This window comes from Leuciscus leuciscus (assembly GCF_965113295.1).
Source record: "Leuciscus leuciscus genome assembly, chromosome: 1".
Classification (NCBI taxonomy): domain Eukaryota; kingdom Metazoa; phylum Chordata; class Actinopteri; order Cypriniformes; family Leuciscidae; genus Leuciscus; species Leuciscus leuciscus.
Window position 1 is genome coordinate 68,368,763 of NC_138725.1, and position 15,120 is coordinate 68,383,882.

The 15,120-nt window shown below is 38.3% G+C and overlaps 1 long non-coding RNA gene across 1 annotated transcript in view; it reads left to right on the forward strand.

Moving 5' to 3' along the window:
* The window catches only part of LOC309512928, a 156,683-nt gene that overhangs the window by 95,176 nt on the left and 46,387 nt on the right, over window positions 1-15,120 (forward strand). The gene's annotated exons all lie outside the window — the stretch shown is intronic.

Below are 15,120 nucleotides of genomic sequence, written 5' to 3' on the forward strand. Positions count from 1 at the left end.
TGGGGTTAGGAGGGACCAATACATATAATAACCAGATATTATCTTTGAATATGAAGCACTTTTTGAAAAAAATGATGTCCACATATGTGGACACTGGGTCTGTATTCACAGAAAACAATCAAGACACCATTGTGTAACAAAGTGCAAATCTCTTATTTACAGCCTGTAGCATTGGAGCAGTATACAATCAGTTTAATTAAATCTTGATCAATATACTGGTTTAAATAGTCCAGTGGGGTCAATGGTTAAATAGTCCAGGTTTGGGGTCAATGGAGCAGCTCATCAGAGTAGGCTACTCCTCGTCCTTGCTTGGGCTGTCCTTCAAACCTTTGACAGAGGAAAACGCTCTGGAAACGATATCATGAGGAAAATAAAATAAAAATCAATGTAAAATTATTTATCACACATGCAATGTCAATTTATACTGTTGTAAACTATTGTAATTGATGTTTTCTAACAAATTCTTCCCAGATTAAGTTTTTGCCAAATTTTTCATTTTTTCAAATCTTATTGCGGACTGCAGAACACGAAATCCAGGGACGAAATCCAGTGATTCCCTCCCACCTTACATATACCCTAAACCTTCCCATCTCCACCCCCTGATCCCTAAACCCACCCCTAAACCTACCAATCTCCACCCCTTATATCTGGATCCAACTCCGCCCCCTGGATCTCGTGTACTGCAGTGAGGTGTGTAATGGAGATTTTACATTTAGATGTGTTCTTTTACTTTTAGATGTGTACAACTTGTATTAACGTTGAACATTTATTTTTACTCATAATAAGCATTTAAAGAAATATAATCATATAAGCTAAAGCACATTATTAAAGATATGTAACCAAGCTTTTAGAAATGCATAAGTTAAGACAAGCTTGCAGGAACACTGGCTAAATAACAAAAATATGAACACCACACAAGGTTTAAGTAGGGTAGTTTCAGCTGGCTAACTAGCAGTAGCTAGCATCATGCGATTACATATTTGATTTGGCGTAAATATTCAATTTTAACGGTAACACTTCATCCAACTCACATAGGCTACAGCTCCACCGTATGTTGGCTGATCATTACCTCGGACCGTTTTGCAAACGTTCGGCAAAAACTTCAGGCAAAAATGAACCTGTTGATGTTAAAGACATATTTAATTATAACGTTAAAGGGTCAGTAAGCAGCCAATATTGTAACCGGAGAGCTAAGAGCTCAAGTTAGAACTGCATGTAACAGAAACAAGATTATAAGAATAACTATCAAAGAACATAGGCTATCAAACAGAGCAGAGTTATAATGTACATAAACATGTCATACAGATTTACTTCTGCAGGAGTAGCCACACACACACACACACACACACACACACACACACACACCACTCCACACATGTGTTCATTCATGCACACATGTGCCCTAGTAATTTCAGGGATTAAAGTGAAAAAAATTCTTCTGACTGAAATTTTTTTTTAGGCCAAGTCATATACCTTTTTAAATAGTCGAGACCAATAGCGTTTTAAGGGGATACGTTTTAAACTGCTTTAATATTGCCAGTAGGCGTATCAGTGAACAGTTGCAAAATCAAATGAATAAATAATAAACAGGTTTCTTCACCTAAGTTAGGGCTGCACGATTATTACAAAAATCATAATTGCCGATTATTCCCTTCGAATTGTAATTGCGATTTATTAATTATGATTATCAAAGTTTACATTGAATATATATATATATAAACAAATTTTGTTTAAACATGTTCTAATTTGCCTATATATATATACATACATACATATATATACATATACATACATATACACGTATATATTATATAGGCAAATTATAACACATGTTTACACAAAATTTGTTAACACACACAAGTACTTTTCCCCTTTATTTAACATAAATTGTAAGAATATGACTAATAGTAAAGACTAGTAGCCTACTAATAAATAAACATTATGCTAAAGCTATTAAATAGCAGTTCCAAACTAGTTTTTGTTAATACAATGTTGGTATGAGCCACTACAGTCATTTAAAAATATAAAAAATAACACAAAGAAAAATAGTGGCATTTTGGGGTTAATATGGAAACGACAGTTACCATGGTGAATACACAATATTAACAATAACTGTTAATGAAACATGGAAACTGCTCCTGGTGAATAGAATGAAAATCATACCTGCATTACTTTTATTTCGTGTAATTTACAACGTAACGGCGTTGCATGCTCGTAGTTTCTTTTGCACTTTATATACAGTGAGGCGATATATAGCGCGCGCCGCCGCATTTGCGCGTGCAATTGAAGAGTGTGCGCTACGAGAACAGGATAACGGCTGACAGGACAAGAAAGTCCGTCTTTCTGAGGTGAAAAACTTTATCTCAGCGTACACTTATGTCACTGCCTGGTAGTTCCTATTGTGCTGGGTTTTCTGAAGTAACTTAGTCATTATTCGCCTCTCATAACATAACATGCTCTAAACACGCACGCAGAGTGGAAAAGGAGGAGCGGAGGAGAGGGGCGCGGGGAGCAAGGATCACAGCGTAAATTTGAACTATATCGATATATGCGATATGGTCTAATTCCATATCGCATTTCAAAAATATATCGATATATCGCCCAGCCCTACCTGCATTATAAGTGTGTCCACGGTAACTGAAATATAGTTCTCTACCTCAGCGCTCAACTGTAGCCTGACATGCACTTTCCGTGAGCGGTAATTGAAAACCCGGAGTGGACCATAAGCGAAGTGATTACAGAGTGCTTAGAGTGGAGAGAGGAACGTGCTTTTGCTCCACTCCAGGCTTTGATCACATCCCCCTCAGAAGGGTGAATACACCTCGTCTTTCCTTAATTTAAGACCTATTCAAAATAAAATTAAGACATTTATTACACTATTTGAGAAATGAAAGCCTATTTACGGCCTTAAATTTATGAAAAGTGAATTTAAGACATTAAGGACAGACTGGAACCCTGCAATTGACGGAAATCCGTCGTAGCGACGGATAACTTTAATCCCTGTAATCTTCAAATGACTTATTGTCACAGTTTACACACTGACAGAGGTTTGTACATGGCAACTCATGCAGTTTACATGTGCATCTACCCTTAACACAATTTTTTTTATTTTTTTTACACGAGCAGTGCACAAGTTCCAGTATGGCCTCAGGAGCTGGACGTGTAGAGATCATGGGCGCAAGACCTCAGAGCCCGTGCTTTTACTGGAGTTGCCTCATCATCCTCAGCCACTAAAAAAGTGCAAAACAATAGATCTAGGTTCTGCACCCTTCCCCACATCACTGATTAAGGAAAAATGGTTTGTAACTTTCAGCAGGGGAAAACTCATGCTCCATATATTGGTTCCACCTGTTCTGGGCTTCTTCGCCCGAAAACGGGCGAAAACTTGAACGTTTCGAATTGTTTAATTTTTTTGCTTCATCGGATGGGGGTGAATCTTGGTGACTTTTGTTGTATTACCTATATGAACACACAAAAAAATCAAGGAGATGATTCTGATATGTTAAAGGGTCGTAAAAAAAAAGTCACACTTAGCTTCCTCCCGCCCGAAAACAGGCGACATAGGAAATGAATGGGAAATACGAAAAAATAGGAAAACTCAGAGAAACTTTTGGTGGTACAAGCTACAGATCAGCCACTGTGCTGAAAAAAGTGTACAGCAATGAAGGGGTGACACTCTAAAACATCAAGAGTGCAAATAAGACACACCCCCCCCCCCCCCCCCCCCCACACACACCCACACCCACACACACAAACACACACACACAGAGAAATTAACTGGTAAGACTGAAACAGCAAATTTTGCCCCAAACTATATAAAAGTTATATAATCATAATAACTCCAAAACTATAGCAAGGAGAGTCAAAAGTTATCGTTTGAAAGAATATAAATCACATTACATTTGGACATTGTCCTGCCAAGAAACAGCGGATAAAAGACAATATATACATATAATTTTTATTATGATTTTGCATATTATTTGTCATGGAATAACTCAGGAAGGAAATAAGGTAGGAGGAAAATTCTTTTTTAGTGAAGTCCCCCTACATGTTAGCTGCATCTGGATAAAATAATAATAATTTTTGGATAAAGGAATCAAAAGTTACAGCATTTGGAAAAGAGACAGCCTTTTTGTACAGTCTTTGACACCCCCTCATGGGCAATTGTTTCTCCATGAAGAATATCTTGTCATAAAAGCAATAGATTATGTTAATTTTGGGCTCATTTTAATTGTAATAATATGCTGTAAAAAATGAAGTGCCATTTTCAATTATCTGAGAATGTTTCATGAGCTGTATGATGTTTTTGACACATTGCAGTACATTATTTTATAGATTATGAAAAAAAGAAATTCTATTTATCAGCAAATAACTCAGCAATACTTAAGAGTTTTTCAAAGTGGATACATTCACTGTAAAGTTCAGACTCTAAGCTTTCAAATGACATCAACTTTGTGTTAATCAAGGCAAGATTTTTTTTAAATATGGTAAAGAATATTTTCGCAGCTAGGTGGCGCCTGCTGGCGGTACACTCGGTTTTAGAGGGATTACTCAGCACTCGTTAGGAGTTAATAAATGTAATTAGATGCATTAAAAAGCTGAGATCCTAAGCTTTAAAATGATATATAATTTGTGTTGTTCCATTCAGTGGTTGCTTAGTAATAAAAAAAAATCTTTCCGAATGGGAATAAATCAAATAAATAAATAAAAAAGCTATAGGCCGCCTATAGGCGGTTATAGGACATGACACAAATTAATACATTTTGAAGCCACTAGATGGCGCTCTTCTTACTTTAATTTTTTTTTTTTTTTAGGCCTGCACTCTATTTTGATGTGAAATGTTGCATTTATTGAAAAATAAAATAAAATAAATAAAATAAAAATATATATATTAATTCTAATGGAAAAAATAGCTCATAAAAATTATATAATTAATGCAAAGTATCATAAAAAATTCAAAAAAATCTAAATAATAATCAGAAAACATTATAGAACAAAAATATATTTGATTGGTTATCCTGGGAAAAAGTAAAGTAAAATGTTAAAGGGATAGTTCGCCCCAAAATGATATTTAAGCCATGATTTACTCACCCTCAAGCCGTTCGAGATGCATATGTCAATCTTTTTTCAGACGAACACATTTTCAGTTATTTTAGAAAATGTCTTAGATCTTTCAGTGGTTATAATGTGAGGCAATGGGGTCCAGCTGCTTCAAGTCCGAGAATGTGCATGCATCCTTCACAAAAATAATCCACCCGGCTCCAGGGGGATAAACGAAGGCCTTCCGAGGGTAATCCTTGCGGTTTTGTCGTCAAAATGTACATATTTAAAACTTTATAAACGAAAGTAACTGGCTTCCGGTGGCGGTTGGTGCGCGTTCATGGAGATGGATGCTGGCGTATGACGTAGGACGTAGCGTAGGAAGCGTCGTGACGTAGAACGAACGTGACAGCGCAGCCAGAGAGCAGAGCAAAACAAAACTCTACGTTCGTTCTACGTCACGACGCTTCCTACGCTACGTCCTACGTCATACGCCAGCATCCATCTCCATGAACGCGCACCAACCGCCACCGGAAGCCAGTTACTTTCGTTTATAAAGTTTTAAATATGTACATTTTGACGACAAAACCGCACGGATTACCCTCGGAAGGCCTTCGTTTATCCCCCTGGAGCCGGGTGGAAAATTTTTGTGAAGGATGCATGCACATTCTCGGACTTGAAGCAGCTGGACCCCATTGCCTCACATTATAACCACTGAAAGATCTAAGACATTTTCTAAAATAACTGAAAATGTGTTCGTCTGAAAAAAGATTGACATATGCATCTCGAACGGCTTGAGGGTGAGTAAATCATGGCTTAAATATCATTTTTGGGCGAACTATCCCTTTAAGGCTTCGCCCGTTTTCGGGCGGGAGGAAGCTAAGTGTGACCATTTTACGAAGAAGCCCAGAGGGTTAACATGGGTAATAGACCAGTTTCACAGCGTTCAGGTGTCTGGCCTTGTTGATGTTAATGATGCCATAATTGGAAGGGTATATTTTTGCAGGGTGTTTTTATTATATAACTGTTAATACACTGTATATTATCTATATATTATTTGTACTACTCTTATACTGTTACTGCTACTACACTGCACATGTTGTTCATACTGCATATCCATATCTATTCTGCTCTTATAAGGCTACTGCTAATACATTGCACATTTATATTTAATTTATATTACTGTCTACACTGCACTGTATGTCTTATACTGCACCGCCTGTCTATACCATATAATACTAACCTTCCTTTGCAGTTTCTTCAACTAATACTGCCTTCTCTCCTCTCCTTTTGTGCTCGTTTTATCTTCGTGATATTTGTGAAATGGCTGTAGCACTCCCTGTGGTAGCCAGTGTTAGCTGGTTTGACTAACTGGTTTGTAGGTTCATGGCTTTGTAATTTGCATGCCTGTACTGCCTCTTCTGCAATAATACTTTCTCTGCACTCAAGGTCTTTACACAGAAACACTGATTTAATGAATTTGTCCCAGCTTGTGTCTGTGAAGGGAATGGTGGGTCTACTTCCCTCAAATAAATGCATGCAGCACTTCATGTTTTGCCATTTATACCCAGTAAACGTGTGCAGGGGAAAAAAGTATTGTCTGGCTCGTTTTTATGACGTTGTGTTTCCAAGCAATTCAGATCAAATGTGTGAAATCAGAACGGTGTATTTATTAAAGATTACAACTAAATGACATGACGTCGTATGACAAAAGATGCTTATATAAAATAAAAAACAGTAAGAATGGATAACGTCACCTCTACATTCACATTTTCACATCAAACTGAATATGTAGCATAAGTGGGTAAAATGAGTTAGCGGAGCGCGCCAATGTGTTGACAAACGCATCACCAACACCGACACTTTCCCCGAACTCCATCTTGATGACAACAACAATCCTCCGATGGTGAGAGGCTGACGGACAACCAAAGAGTATAGAAGTTAGTATAGATAGATTTACGATGACGTCACATTTCTCCCGGAACTCCTTACGGCGCCATCTTGTGTGTCAAGTGGGTCAAGCGTTTGTGTTACGGAGCATGATACTGGGCTTGTTCGACTTCATGCAGCTCTGCGCAGAACGATCGGCGGCTGACTTGAAGCAGTGCATGCCGGTTAGAAATTTTGTCCGACTTGATACAGCGCTGACGCCACGTGACTGTGACGTATGGCATCAAAGTACCGCGAGAGCGTTTCGAGAGTAGCCGGAGAACTCAGCCAGCGCAGCTTCTCAAGAGCGGCTGCACTGGGCTGCAGGAGGGCTGATGACCACACAGCTGTTCCACGATTGGCCGGATTCACCGCATGACAACGATCACGTGTGTTTCGTGTTTATTCGAACACCTTTAGTTCCTCTAATGCTCTCAAATCAGTTTATTATAACAGTGAACACTCTTTTCATGTCGTTGTCATGTTATATTGTGTCATGTTTATCAAATTAAAACTGCTTAAAAAACGTAGACTCCACTTCATTGATAGTTGCTTATGTTGAACTTTATTCTTGTTCAAACAGACGCTGTATGAAGCAGTACATAAAGTATTGAATGAACATGTCTCATGAAATGAAACATCTGTGTATTATTTGGCAAATATTGCATTTATTTCACTGCAGCTGTGGTAAAGTATGCAAACACCACGTGAGCGGTCACTACGGGAACCAGAAAGTGTCCGACTTCACGTCTCCGTTTGCAGCTCCTCCCCGCCTGCACGCGGCTACTCTCGCCGATCGGTTACATCCAGCCGCAGCCGATGTCGAACACACCTAATATCCTGACCTGAAGCAATGGGTCACATGATACGATTATTCTCCGTTTGGCTGGAGTTAAAGGCAGGGTAGGTAGGATTTTTCTGAAAAAATAAACATTCCAAATTTGTTTAAACTGTCTTCATATACCAATACATAATTAAAATGTAAGCACTCTGAAAAAGAGAGTATAAAAATCGAGTGTCTGTAGACCTCTCACGACTGTTGTAAACACAGTTATTTCCATTCACTCCACCCCCTCCCTTCTGAGCTCCTTCCAAAGCCACGCCCCCAAAACACATGAACGCGCGACGCATTTATTTACCTGAGACGAGTGGAGAGGAAGGAGCAGTGCATGCAGTGACATCATGTCAGAATCACATGTAATAAAATACCTAACTTCATCACTATAAATATAAACAAATAAGATGGCTTTTAGTACTCACTATCAAGCTAGCATATCGATACTGGTAAAGTTTAAAATATATTTTGTTTGATTCGGTAACAAGCTATATTTATAGGTAACGAGCTATATTTATAAGGCAAAGCTAAAAACAGGTTGCATTGATACACGTTTTTCCATTACCATCAGTTACACTGTGATGAAGGTGAATTTCGTGTAAGATTCATAACATATACAGTGTTTTGCATGTAATGAAAACAGTACCAGAGACAAGTACCGATACCTAGGGTATATGCAGGAATCATAGAGATGAATTTACTACCTTTTTTTTACCACCTCCTCAATATTTTTTACTACCAACACGACATCAAGCAGCAGCCCTTTTTTGGGGGGTGTGGGGGTGGGCGGGGTATGTAAAGCACCACTTACTACTTACTATAAGGTATAAGTGTGACACTGTCACACCCATCATACATATTAGGTACACTAATGTTTAATTGTTATCATTAAGTATTGTCATTGTCAATTATGGGTTTTTTTTGTAGTGTCGAGTTGAGTTTCAGTTGTCCTTATCTTAACCCTAGCCCTTGAGTTATCCTAACCATAGCCCTTAGCCCTAATAAGGTGAATAATAACCTTGGCACTTTGTCATTGCTATCAACTCCGACTCACTCAGGGCTCGACATTAAGCCTTTCCATGCGCTTGTCCTCTGGACAAGTAAATCTGTCATTCACTTGTACGAGTAAAAAAGTTGCTTGTCCAGAATGTTTTTGGTGTGTGTGCTGTAAATATAATTTATTCTGAAGAAATATCCTCATCTGTGTTCAATCAGCTCTGATATATTTAAATCTGCATATTGTCATATCTGCACCTTTAAAGGGCATACCCCCCACCCCCCAAATCTTATTCAATGTATGCTTCATCTTTAGTTTTACATTTTATTAATAGATTAAATTGGAATAGCCTAATAAGATAATATAGGGCTGTTGTTACCCTAGGAAGGGCTGATCAAATTAAATAATTTACACTGAAAATTTACAACTGTATTAAATAATGTTATGAATATGAGATCGTTTTAAATATTTTTGAATATACAAATAAGAAAGTTGGAAAGAATGATACTTTTAAACATGAAAGTAAACCACCAGTAGGTGGCGGCCAGAGGGGCAGGGTTTCATATTATTTTGAAGCTTCCCCGGGCGCCGCCATTGGCTAGCGGACCATCACCTGCTGTTAGCATCCCTATAGGTGTGTTCGACATGGGCTGCGGCTGGATGTAACCGATCGGCGAGAGTAGCCGCGTGCAGGCGGGGAGGAGCTGCAAACGGAGACGTGAAGTCGGACACTTTCTGGTTCCCGTAGTGACCGCTCACGTGGTGTTCAAGTACTTTACCACAGCTGAAGTGAAATAAATGTAATATTTGCCAAATAATACACAGATGTTTCAGAGACATTTTCATTCAATAGGCCTACTTTATGTACTGCTTCTTACAGCGTCTGTTTGAACAAGAATAAAGTTCAACATAAGCTACTATCAATGAAGTGGAGTCTATTCGTTTTTTAATCAGTTTTAATTTGATAAACATGACACAATATAACATCGCAACGACATGAAAAGAGTGTTTACTGTTATAAAAAACTGATTTGTGAGCTTTAGAGGAACTAAAGGTGTTCGAATAAACACGAAACACACGTGATCGTTGTCATGCGGTGAATCCGGCCAATCGTGGAACAGCTGTGTCGTCATCAGCCCAGTGCAGCCCAGTGCAGAGTGAATCGCTCTCGCGATACTTTGATGGCATACGTCACAGTCACGTGGCGTCGGCGCTGTATAAAGTCGGACAAAATTTCTAACCGGCATGCACTGCTTCAAGTCAGCCGCCGATCGGTCTGCGCAGAGCTGCATGAAGTCGAACAGGCCTATTGACTCTCATTCATTTTGGCATCACTTTGGCCCCATTTACACTGCATGGTTCAAGTGACCCAATTCCGATTTTTTCCTCTCATGTGGCACAGATCGGATATGACCGGTGAACGTGTAAGCAGGAAAAAAACGCATGGATTCCGATTTTCTCAGATCGGATTCAGGGCTCATTCATATGTGGTAATAAATCGGATATGAATCGGATACGTGCATTTGCGTGTGCCATGTAAGCAGACAAATCGGATATTCCCCAGTAAATGAGAGTCGTACGTCATTAACATCCTGAAATCCCTGATAATGACAGCATTTGTGATAGCATGTGTTTGTAATTTATGTAGTTACCATTTTTATTTCTAAACCTAAAAAAAATAACTATTGACCAAGATGGAGTGACCAGCACCATAGCTTTATCATCCATATGTTTTGTTTTTGAACATATTATGTCCTCTTTTTTTCCTGATAGAGAGCTCAGTATCAATCAAGCTTATAAAGCAGAGCCCAAAAGCTCTCTGTTCAACATGGACAACATCATCAATTATCTAATTATGCATTTACCCCTAGTTGGTTAATGCAGTAGTAGTCCCTCACTATGCTAAGTTCAGCGTCAGTTGTAGTTAATTATTGAGTCATGCAAACACTTTTTTTATTTATGCTTACATCTGGACTAATGTCTATTGAAAGAAAGCAAATAGAGAGTGTCAGCTTCACAGAATATAGAGAACTGCTGCTGGACCAGTGAATAATCAAAATACAATTAATATGGCCAATCAATGAAATCTGAAGCGGTCTCTGTAGTGATCATTGAAAACGCATCACCTGTGCCCACTCAGTAAAGGATGCAGTCCTTCTGCTTGGACCAGCGATCAGTTGAACTGGTTGGGCTGCTGTCTGAGTGTTTCCCTCCTCATCCGATGCACTTGATCTGTCAGTCTTTGTTGGCATTCAGGGGTCTGGTGTCATGTTGGGACATAGTGGTTTGACTCTGGATGCTGTTGTCTCTCTGCCTCTCCTCAGTCTGGCTTTTGGCCAAGCCACGGAGTCTGCATGATGATTTTGCATGATGGCAGGATGTTTTCTTGGTTGTTTCTGCATCAACACAGTCTTTGTCCATACCAGCCCCTCAGAAGTTTCAGCTTCCTCTTCCAGAGGGGATGAAGGCCCACCAACCGAACGCCTCTTCTTTTCTCTGCAGCCGTGTCCTTATGTTTCTCGCTCTCACTTGTTGCACAGTCCAGTTGCTGTTGGTTATGTTGAGGGAGCCGTCCCAAGTGCTGTCTGGTGTCATCTGGAAATTGAACACTCAGAGATCCGCATTAATCAAATTCATCCTTTATAAATTCTGCAACCATCTCTTTCAATTGTCCCTGAATTTCAGAAGTCTCATCTGGTTGATAACAGCAGTTTCCCCATGCAATTCTAATAAAGCAAGTTCTTCTTTGCAGAAAAGAGCAAGCATTTTTCTTCTTTGCAGTTTGCAGAAAATAGCAGCCTTTCAATCTGTCTAAGTTGCCTTATTTTCAGTCACATATATAGTATTTTTATCACTTGTTATATCGATCCCTACTCTCTCAAGCATTTTAGGATTAAATTAATGAGTCTCATTACTGTGAAATGTGTATAATACAGTATGGCTGTTAAAAATGTCTGTTTAGCGTGATCACCCAATCCTGCTCATTCAACACAATGCACAAGTTATTTTAAGTTAACGGAATCCAAAGATCTCAATTTCTGCAATGGCTCAAATTTAAAACTGTCTCGCAGGGACAACAAGATGCTTCACAGGCCATGTCTTTATATAACCGGTCAATCATACCCACATCTAGCATGTGTCTCTCTCTCTCTATATATATATTTTATCTCTAAATGTCAGATATTTCTATAAACCTTTTTATCAATTATTTGATTTTCCTCTGGTAACTACACAAACCACTTATACTAAGGAGAAAACTCCAGTGTTTTTGATGGCCACTAGTTTGCGCAATCCTCCATATCAATCCCTGTTAGGCCTGCTTATTAATTGAATTCCCCCATAGACCGGTCAACTAACATTTAAGCAATTTTTATATTTTCTTTCAGGTTAATTTCTTATCAGTTATTTTTATTGGTGTTTTCTTGGTATTTGTGAAATTAGTCTACTTTTAATTCTGACTGGATTAGCAGATTTCACCAATCGTACTTGATCTCTTAGTAAACTGTTTTTGAATATCTTTTTATTTAGTTATTTATTTATTTATTACGAATGTTTCAGTGTCTCTGCACATATCCACATCTAATGTTCCCTCAGCTGGTCATTTTGTTTTTAGGCTTCTTTCTCCATTTCTGGAGGGTTGTCCTATAGTATCTCTGCAAAATTAATATTCTGATCTTGGTATCTCTACAGGTGTTGATGCCATTATAATCTTAATTATTATCAGTGTGTTTCACTCCTTTTTAGTATACCTTACTAACCCCAGCTTGCATCTATTCTTAACTAGTTTTCAGACATTGGTGGTCAGACATTTATTAAGATATTTCATTAGTCTTTCTCAGGCATTTTAAAAATGCAGTTCCTCTATTACAGGTCCACTGGTGGGGACGACAGTTACAAATAAAATCTCTCAAAGTGTTGTTCAAAGTGTATGTTGGAAATTGTTACTCACTTTCTGGTTTATATGCTAGTCAGAACTAGGAAAGGTGAACTCTTTCTCTCTGTCTCCCTCCTTTCCTTCTTCACACACACACACACATGCAGTCTCACTTTCTTCTTGCAGCCCCTCCTCTCTCTGTCAGGGGCAGCCCTATGGGAAGCCAAACAAACCAAAAGTGGGACGAGACAGCGGGGGCTGGCTTGCCATACTATGGCAAGCCAAGAGGCTCAGAAATACGCCATTGATTGATCGCGTTTAAAGCCAAACGCCGTCAAATACGGCGTTTTAAACCGTATTGGACGCCGTAAAATACGACGTTGTAATTATAAACGCCGTAAAAGACGCGCGAAATACGTCAATGACGCCGTATTTGACGGCGTTTTAGTGTGCATGGAAAGCGCCGCTTTTTACGCCGTTCATCTCGCCATATGACGCCGTAAAAAACGCCGTTTTGGTTGCACAGAGCGCGCGCTATTTTACGGCGTTTTGCTTATGGTATAATGAGACACGCCCGCTGATTTCCACAGCCAGTAAGTTTGAACTGTTCTCTCCCAATCAATGATGAACTGAGTCAGACCAGACGAATTCAGCATGGATCATTTGTGGTAATCCAATTCGTATGCTCTCAAGGAATTATTAATTTTATGTATTAAACTAATCCAAGCTAAATAATAAACTGAAATTAAAGAAAATATTAAAGAACATTCAAATCAATAAAGCAAAATTAATAGGATTTTCACATTTTAAAAGGGTGTTACACAGGGCTTAATTTGAGCCGGAACATGTGAACATGGGTGACACATGACTTGCCCGCTTGTTGTGCTAGTTGAGATTGCTGTTAGCCTCGATCGATTCACTCAGGGGAAAAATGTCAAAAAGACAGCAAAGTTAAATACGCTGGCCAGTCAGATCCCAAACCATGGTGGAGACCATGGTGGACACAGCAGTAGTATCGACATAATATCTCGTTATTTCGACATAATAAGGGGACATTCTAATCTGCAATAAGCCACATTAAGCGTTCTTATAATGGTTTTCTATGGGGGGAAATACTTAACGTGTAATTGCGTTCTGGGCTCATCTGATTTTTTTTTTTTTTTTTGTACATAGCATAGCCCACTTTGTTATGATTTTAGTATCATAATGATTAATAAATGCAAGCACAATTATCCGTGAACTTGATTTGAACAAATGCCTTTCAACTTGCGTGTGCAAAATTCAGAATTAAATGAATGTGCAGCAATTTGTACAAATAGAGAATCTGTAGGCCTACTGTACTGTTGTAGCCATTAAATAAGTGCATTTAGTTTCATATTTGTTAAAATATTATATATAAATATATGTTATTTTTTCCATTTATGTTGATTTATGAAAAGTGAACAGCACCAGTAAGATAGGATGCGCAATATGAGACATGGAGTGGTTCAGACATGATTTTGACCACTTTAAGTTTTGTTTTGTAGAAAACCTTTTTTTAAAGTGAATTTCGTTTTGTATAAATTGTATCTTAATTTTAATACATTTTTCATCAACCAATTGCCTGGATTTAATGAATAAGAAGCAAATATAACGGACAATATAATCATGGAGGCGCTCGCGTTGCACGTGAACTGGAGCGCATCTCATCCTAAATTAACGAAACTCAGTGTATGCCTCACACAGACATGAGAAATCAAATACACAAAGCTTGAAATGTCTTTAAACGAAATAATTCAAAATTCAAAAAAAAAAGAAAAAGGCTAGGCCTACTCTCTGATTATGTAATCCATTATGTGCATTTCTCTCTAGGTGCGTTAACTACGAATATGGCGATTGTCAACTTCATGTTTGCAGCAGACCGTCAGAAACACTAGTTTATTAATAAAAATCAATGCACGCGTCACCGGATTTACAAATGCACATCTTGCTTGTTGCACGCACACATATTATGTCGAAATAAGGAGATATTATGTTGATATAACATTATTATTAATAATATAGCCTACATCTTTTAGAATATTTGATTGTGCTGAATGCTGAATGTTGCGCTTGTTCAATTTAATAAAACTTTAATTGTGATCATTAAAATAATTGAATATTAAATATTTAGTGGCCAAGTTTTGCGCTGCTCCCCCTGTCAATGATCTAACACCCCCTCAGCACATGCGTTAAAAATTCTCTGGCGCCGCCCCTGCAGTAGGCAGTGTAATTTTTTTGTTTTACCTCCAACCCCCGTTTTGAGTCGCCGGATACGCCCGAAATGAATCCAGTTTGTTGATAAAAAAATTATATTTCTCATTTCCGTTTAGTTTAAGTTTTTCAACTAATAGTTATATTTTCCTTTATTTCAGGTTTATTTCGATTAGCATTTAAATGTTTTTAATAGTTTTAGTTTTACTTTAC